A 9343-nucleotide genomic window follows, 5' to 3' on the forward strand; every position below is an offset into this window, starting at 1 on the left:
TAAGTTATGATGATGATAATATATGATATATATGAAAGTATATATTCTAGGCGGAAGAGTTTTGGTTTTGTCCCTTAAGCAGTGCAGATCTGTGGATATAGAGTAAAGCACTCGGGTGTAAACCTGAGCACTGACGCTGTATAAATCATTATTTACACTGTTTATGTAGAAGAGATTATTTTACAGTGGATGGAGAAGACTTTACTGGGAATTTGGTGTTAAACACGAAACAGTAGGAAGTGTGTAGAAGTTATTTACTGAACTTCTCAATAATTCACTGCATATGAGTAGAACTCTTTTCACATCATGATCTGTAAAAATTTAATAATGAACATTAGCAGTGTGATGCTGGACTTCTGGCTTTAAATACTAAATACTACTACATCTACTGCGTTCATCTACTGCGTTCATCTACTGCGTTCATCTACTGCAGTAATCTACTGCGTTCATCTACTGCAGTAATCTACTGCAGTAATCTACTGCGTTCATCTACTGCAGTAATCTACTGCGTTCATCTACTGCAGTAATCTACTGCAGTAATCTACTGCGTTCATCTACTGCAGTAATCTACTGCGTTCATCTACTGCAGTAATCTACTGCAGTAATCTACTGCGTTCATCTACTGCAGTAATCTACTGCGTTCATCTACTGCAGTAATCTACTGCAGTAATCTACTGCGTTCATCTACTGCAGTAATCTACTGCGTTCATCTACTGCAGTAATCTACTGCGTTCATCTACTGCGTTCATCTACTGCAGTAATCTACTGCGTTCATCTACTGCAGTAATCTACTGCGTTCATCTACTGCAGTAATCTACTGCGTTCATCTACTGCGTTCATCTACTGCGTTCATCTACTGCGTTCATCTACTGCAGTAATCTACTGCAGTAATCTACTGCAGTAATCTACTGCGTTCATCTACTGCAGTAATCTACTGCGTTCATCTACTGTGTTAATCTACTGCGTTCATCTACTGCGTTCATCTACTGCAGTAATCTACTGTGTTAATCTACTGCAGTAATCTACTGCGGTAATCTACTGCAGTAATCTACTGCATGTGCATGTGTTTTGTTTAGTTTTTTGTTGTTAAGTGTTTCTTTATAAACGTCGCAGGTGTTCTCACCTGCAGCAGGTCAGGAGCGTTTCCTCTCAGCCTGGTAATGACACCACGTCACATTTTCAAGTCCAACACATGTTAGAGTTAAGATTTGTAATCGTAACAGTGTGTGTTTGTAAGAACTCTTGTTTAAATGTAATTGGAATCAGATTAAATGAGATTAGAGCAGCTCTCAGCTGAATTATTTCTCTTGTAAAAGGAATAATCTGGAGCTGTTCCTCTACAGAGCTGAGCAAAGCCTGCTCCAGATCAAACCCTGCTGCTCACAGGTGTTATTATAGCAGTGTGTGACCGTGTGTGAAGACATTTTGATGATGAATTAGTGAAAGACACGTGTGGGGTTTTGCTTCTTCTCCACATCTTATTAAACCAAATTTCATCTGCTATAGAAATAAAACCCATATTTTTCTCTGATGTTATGTGAAGCACATTTCCTGCTCCCACAAACCTGTCACATGCTCGGGCTGTGTGTGCGTGTGTGTGTGTGTGTGTGTGTGTGTGTGTGTGTGTGTGTGTGTGTGTGTGTTGAATATTCAGCTCCAGATGGATCAACACATGCTGAAAATATGAGCTGATGTATAACACGCCTTTTTACGTCTGACCCCAATCTATCACTGCGCACAAACATCGCCGTCCCTCCGTCCTGCTCACGGCTCCACACGTCTCACACACACACACACACACACACACACACACACACACACACACACTAATCAGTCCTAAAGCCACTCGCACTAAAAATAACCACAGACACACAGACGAGGAGGAAATTCTCTTTAAGATGTATTTAAACTCAAATTGTTTCTTTGTGAAAAATCAGAAATACATCAACTGTGGCACAGTTACTCACGTTTCTGTTCAGATTTAAAGGGCTGCATTGTACCGTGTGTGTGTGTGTGTGTGTGTGTGTGTGTGTGTGTGTGTGTGTTATCATTAATATTAAGTAGACAGTGGTATCATGGTGAAGTGTGTACATGGATGAAACAGGTTTTGAGTTAAAGTGAAGTGTATTTAGAATCACACTATTCATCTACATGTATACAGTGGGGTTAGGGTTAGGGTTAGGGTTAGGGCTGGGTTCAACCCTAACCCTAACCCTAGAGGACTAAGAATGAGTTCACAGTTCACTGTGTTTCTGCAGAGTTCCCTGGACAGGCAGCGTTAACACCGTCCTGAGTTAAAGTCACAAATGTAAGTGAATCACTCTAAGAGTCATTTCAAGAATCAAGCAGGTTTTCATTGTCATCCCTCTATATAGATTGTATACGCTGGAAATGTTTCTCCAGGACCATGGTGCATCACAGAACAATACACAAGCCTACGTAAATACACATTTTCAAAAGTAGGATTTGTTTACAAACTACAAAATTCTGGGAGTCGTTTATAAATGTAAAGGAATCACTCTGAGAGTTGTTTCCAAATGCAGGAGTCGTTTAAAACCTGCAAAACGTAAGTGAATCACTCTCGTCCATGAATAATAATAAAATGAAAAATCATGAGGCAGTAAAATGTGGCACATAAAGCACAAGCTCTGCACTGCATTCTCCTGGACAAAATGAGGTCCTGTTTAAAACGAATTCAGACGATCAGGGCGATAAACACCACACACGGGCGACTTTACGTCTCTCCTACGTGTCTGACTGAATCATATTTCACTATCGGTGCAGAATGAGAGATCTTTTCTCAGAATCCAGTGATTTATAATTATCTGTACAACCCAAAATAACTGACATCATTATCTCTGACGAGGAAAATGACGAACCCAGAACACACTGCGTTAACACACAGGACAGAGGCGCAGGAAGTCGTGTGGAGAGAGGACAGTACTGCACTATGGGCGGAGCTGCAAATGAAGTGTATTAATCAGTAATGTTTGCTCTAGACAGACATGACTGTTAAAAACAGGACGTTATAAAGTGTGTTAAAGTGAAACATGAGTATCACAACTCTTTTCTAAAAAGCTACACGCCAGCGGATTATGAAGACTCCGCGTCGGGAAGATTGATCTGCAGGTTTAGGGAACGGCTCAAACTGCAGCCTCTCGTCTCGTGTCCATGAAAAGAGCTGATTTAATGTCCAGTGCACATTTGCACACTTGCATGCAGATAAACGCCATTAACATGCATGTGTCTGAAACAATAACCTCATCATTGTCTCGCTATTCTTCATTAATGCTGTAATTCTGCCAAGTTTGGTGAACATCAAAGAGCTGTTTCATTTTCTTTTCAAATAAAATCATTCCTCTCTTTAACACAGCACTGTTCTATCACACACACACCATTATCCTAACACACACACACACACACACACACACACACACACACACACACACACACGGTGAATATTATAACCCATACACTGTGGGATGAGTCTGATGGACTGATGGAGAGTGTGTACCATGTGGTTGAGATGAGAGTTCTTTTTATTCCCTTTTCCAGCTCAGACAGGAAGTGTGCGCTTCTCTCCCCCTAGAAACGTTTAAATCTGAAATGCCACGTGTCAGACAGACGTGTGAAATTTGTTTGAAATAAGGAATTGTAGAAGACACCTGTGTTTCTGCAGAATTCTGACTTCTATCAGATTGAAGTTCCCTGGACAGGCAGCGTTAACACCGTCCTGACTTAAAGTCTCTCCCTGTTTACAAATGTAAGTGAATCACTCTAAGAGTCATTTCAAGGATCAAGCAGGTTTTTATTGTCATCCCTCTATATAGATTGTATACGCTGGAAATATCGTTTCTCCAAAGACTACGTAAAGTGCAAATATACACATTTTCAAAAGTAGGAGTAGTCTACAAACTACAAAACTCTAGGAGTCATTTATAAATGTAATGGAATCACTCAAGGAGCTGTTTACAAATGCAAAGGAATCATTCTGAAAGTTGTTTATAAATGTAAGTGAATCACTCTAGGAGTCATTTACAAATGTAGTAGTCGTTTACAACCTGAAAAACATAAGTGACTCACTCTATGATTTGTTTACAAACTTAGGAATTGTTTAATACCTCTAGGAATCGTTTATAATCATAAGTGAATCACTCTAGTAGTTGTTAATAAATGTAAAGGAATCACTCTTAGAATCGTTTGAAACATAAGTGAATCACTTTAGCAGTCATGTTCGAATGTAATTTGAATGACTCAGAGTAATTTACAAACTTAACTAGAATCAGTCTACGAATCATTTATGATACCAAATGTGAATGAATCAGTTTGGGAGTTGTTTATAAACATAAATGGAATCACTCTAGGGATCGTTTATGAGCGTATGTGAATCACTCTAGGAGCTGATTATGAATGTAAATGAATCCTGATAAAGTGTTATTAATAAAGATATTTGTGATAAATATTGTGGTATATCTGATAATCAGCACCTGCTCCTGAACCTCGTCATGTAGCAGAACCTGCTGTATATCTCTGACACTGTCATTAACACACCGCTTCAAACCCTCTCCACCACACACACACACACACACACACACACACAGAGGTAGAGCACATGTGATCGGCCTCTTGACCTCAGATGAATGGGCTCCAGAACCGGTTCCTGCTCCGCATTAACATCTAAATGAGCCACAATAAAGGTTACAGCATGTTATTTGATGTTTCAGTGCAAACACACATCAAAGTATTATTCTTCTCTGTCCCTATGTATGTTTCAGTCTTCTCCATCTCCATCTCCATCTCCATCTTCTCCATCTTCTCCATCTTCTCCATCTTCTCCATCTTCTCTGTCTCCATCTCTGCCTCTGTGTTTGTCTCTGTGTTCATGTTCATGTTGGACCACACTTACAGCATCGTGGTTTCTCTGTTCTGTTGTATTGTTAGTGAACCTTTGCTTGTGTGTGTGTGTGTGTGTGTGTGTGTGTGTGTGTGTGTCTGGGTGTCTGTGTGTTTGTGCATGTTTGTGCATGTGTGTGTGTGTGTTTGTGTGATGCAGAGAGGTTTTGACAAAAGAAGAGCACATTGTCTGACTGATCTATAAGAATAAAGCTCATTATCTATTGTACACACACATAATAGAACCAAGTGCAGCATGCTACACACACGCGCACACACACACACACACACACACACACACACACACACGCACAAACACACACACACACACAAACTGGCTTAATGAAATGAAAAACACAAACCTGAATATCACAATAACAGAGAAATAACAGAGTGGGAGTAGTGTGTTAAGAGGTGTGTGTGTGTGTGTGTGTGTGTGTGTGTGTGTGTGTGTGTGTGTGCAGAATTCCTTGAGAAAATCTGAACAATCCTTGTTGTGTTTGTAAAGAATCAACAGAGCAAGGAATGAATAATGAAGGCTCCATGAAGGTTCTCTGAAGGTTCTGTGAAGGTTCTGTGAAGGTTCTGTGAAGGTTCTCTGAAGGTTCTGTGAAGGTTCTGTGAAGGTTCTCTGAAGGTTCTGTGAAAGCTGTATATTATATTTATATCTGTATAATAATTCTAAAAGCACACACTTGTGCCATGTTTATTTTGTCGCTAACAAAAGCCCTGCAGATATAGAGTTCATCTTCTAAAGATTTATAAATAATCGTGTTTATTGTCTCTGTATATCTCTGATTCTGTTAATAAATATATAAAGATAAATAATAGAGGATTAGTTCTGTTAGAACCGAGCCGCAGTCCTGCGCTAATTAAGAATGATATTTTGTGGATTAATAATGCAGCGTGTCTGTTGGCCTTTTTAAAGCCGGTGTCATGTTCCATCACGTCCCTGTGAGTCTCCCCTCTAGGTCCATTTTTCAGAGATAATTGGCTCTTCACTCAGGGCGAGGTGATTGGATGTGACATTGTGGGCGGAGTTGAATGTTTTAATAAAGAGGAAGAAGGAACACGCCCAGAATCACACGACCGAGCAGGAGGTTTCAGAATTGTAGTTAATTATCCAGAATGTGTGAAGGTGTGAAGACGATCCCCAATCGCTCGCCTTTAAATGAGTGTAATGATGCTTTGGCCTGAATTCGCCTGAGGAAGTGTGTGTGTGTGTGTGTGTGTGTGCGTGTGTTTGCGTGCGTGCGCGCGCGCGCGTGTTTTTTTGTTGTTTTTTTTGTCCTCGCCGGACTCCTGCCCGTTCATGAACCCTGATGCAGCTTGCACACTGCCTGTGTTAAAAATAAGTTTAACGCTTTAGTCCATAAATTGGTGAAAGTGAATTTATAAAACTGAAGAGTCTGTTGCTTTCATTCATTTTTCATTTCGAAACGAGGACGAGGAAAACAAAGAGAAAGCTTTTTTATTTTCTTTTGTTATTGTTTTGCACTAATCTAGAAAATGGATTCATTTTTGATACAATTATAATTGTAAAAAATATCGACAGGTTTATAATCTTTCTCCTTGTTTCACCACACACACACACACACACACACACACACACACACACACACACACTACAAATCCAGTTTCCATGACTGGTTTGAGGAATGTTCAGTGAACAGAGTCGATGTGGACGTCTGTGGCTCAGAGATTCTGCACACACTCTTCTGTGGTTAAGATGAACTCTGGAATCATGTTTTGATAAAAGTTTTATTAACATGCACTCGCTGTGTGCAGAAACACATCTTGGGTCGTGTTCCTTCACTGATCTGTACGACACGTCCGGCTCCTTCAAGGTTTTAGATTTTAGCCCCAAAATGAATCTGAAATGATGAAAAACAAGAAGAAATGGACGGCTTTTTTTGGTAATATTTATTGTTTTAAAGCCAAAATCTGTTTTGAACATTTCATCTGAATATAATTTGATTTAAAAAACAAATGAACGCAGACCTTCCTGCTGTCCTGGTTTGGTTGTTTTTTTACCCGGTCTCTCTGTCCTCTTGCCCTCGGTGTTCATGGTGATGTATAGTGCAACCGCAGACCTCTTTACTGTGACCCAGAACCACAGTGTGAGTACCACAGAGTACCCCGGAGGTGCAGTTTATCAATTAAAGTGCTCGTGGTTTTCCCCTTGAGGGCGTTGAGACTACAGGTCCAAATATTTACATGAGGACGCATCAGCCTAACGGGACGCTGGACACCACACAGAGCCGCCGAGATCCCATTAGCCCAGCTAAATGTCCAGAAAGAATCTGGAGCAGACAGGTGCCTTTACACGAGCGACAGTCCGGAACCACCGCATTACACAAAGCACACTTCCCCTGGTACACTACACACACTCACACTCATAAATTATCTCCTTCCCATTGTGTGATGGACGTAGTGCTGCAGTAAAGGTCACACTGAGTGTGAGTCAATTGTTTATCTAACTGTGTGTGTGTGTGTGTGTGTGTGTGTGTGTGTGTGTGTGTGTGTGTGTGTGTGTTTAAACCGTGTCTTCTGCATGCCTAAGAGCGGTACAAATGATAATACACACACACCCACATAATATCAGATATTAATGGCTGAGGGTTAAGAGTTTACACGAGTTAGCATCTAAAACAATAATACATCACATTTAATTTTTTAAAAATTTATTACAGTTTTTCTCGATTGTTAAATTGCTAACACACATTTCTTGAATGTGGACGATGTTTTCTCAAAACCCTAAACATACCTCATGATCCTCACACCATTTTGGCCAAAGCCTTGACATTTGAGCCAAAAGTAAACATTGTCGTCAAACCCATATCATCTGTCGTAGAACCCGAACTTTGCATTCAAATTACACACAAAAGCACCAAATACTATCAACCTTCGGAATACCCTTTACACACACCGCTGGGAGGAACTGAACAAACTATTATAGAAAGGTTTTCATGAAGCAATAACTATAACGTGTCCCTGAACTTCAGACATGTTCCACTCCATGAGTCTGATACGATGTGAATCATACAATCACACAAATACTACAACTGTCCTTCTTACAGGATGTTTATTTCCGATCGAACATCCTACAGTACAGTACTAGCTCGTTGAACGATCATGCTTGTCACTGTCGTGCTCACAGTAATGTACTGTAAGTGGGGGGAGGGGCTGGGGGGGTGCCCTGGAATGACTGAGACATCCCTGACAGGACTCCACAGCAATGTCCCCACAAGCTCCCTCCACGGCTTGGAGAAGGTTGTTCTGTACATAGAGATTTCTGTCACAGACCTTCCACCGCCATGCTGAGAAGAACTCCTCTGTCGGACTGAGGAAAGGGAGTACGGTGGGAGGAACACATTTGTGAATCTTGGATTGTTCATGAACCAGTTCTGGACCAGAACAGCATGCTGGAAGCGTACGTTGTCCCGAACAACATCATAACAAGTCTGCACTTCTCTCTGCGCGTGTTGGAAAAGAGCTTCCTGTAGGCCATCCAGTAAGGTCCGAAGACGTGGAGTGTTACATGGAATAAGAGTAGCATGGCGGTGAAGGAGTCCGTGGTTTCTGCACAGAGTGTGACATCACCCCCACGCTGGCCAGGACGTCCACGAGAACACGCTGGCCAATAACGTTGTGCTCTCTCCTGCCTCATCCACAAAGATGAACTCATGCAAGGCGTCACTGGCATGGAGCTGGAGTATTGCCTGTATGAGATTAGATTACATTACATTTTAATACCGCCAAGCCAAGGTATGCTACAGTAAGCCAAGAGGACTTTATCACAACATGTACGTTATCTGTAGGCTACACAATACAGTAGTTCATATTTACACACTAATTATGGAATACATGTAAACACATACCTGGACATATTGGAAACGCAGCTCTTTCACTCTCTGAGTTCCTCTCAGATGGAACCCGGCGCGCTTGTTTCATACACGTACGCTGAAGGATGCGATCGAGTGTAGATGCACTGACTCGCTCTATATTTTGGGAAATGTCATTGTCTTCAATAGTTCTTGCCCGGATTTCTCTGAGGCGTGTGAGGTTGCTTACCACAACCATGTTCACGATGGTGTTGACTTGGGCCTCAGAATAAATGCGTGTTCTACCATTTACCGAGTTTGACCTTGTCACACAGTATTGACCATATGAATCCTCAAGCTCAACTTCAAGTCATGTTCTTGTACTGTCTGCTTCTGCTCCTGTAATGTTTATAGTTTAATGGTACGTATAGTACAGAAAAGTTCAACTCCATAGTATGGTACCTGTTTTCATCCCTGAAAGTCCGGACAATCGATGAAACACTGAAACGGCTCTGAGTCCAGATTCCCTCATGGTCCTACCGTGTACAACAACACGGTCCACTACAGCAGCACAGACCTCATTTGAGAATCCTCTAATTCTTATCATCCCACTGCCTCGTTCTCCT

Source organism: Ictalurus punctatus, chromosome 20, assembly GCF_001660625.3.
Source record: "Ictalurus punctatus breed USDA103 chromosome 20, Coco_2.0, whole genome shotgun sequence".
In the NCBI taxonomy this organism is placed as follows: Eukaryota; Metazoa; Chordata; class Actinopteri; order Siluriformes; family Ictaluridae; genus Ictalurus; species Ictalurus punctatus.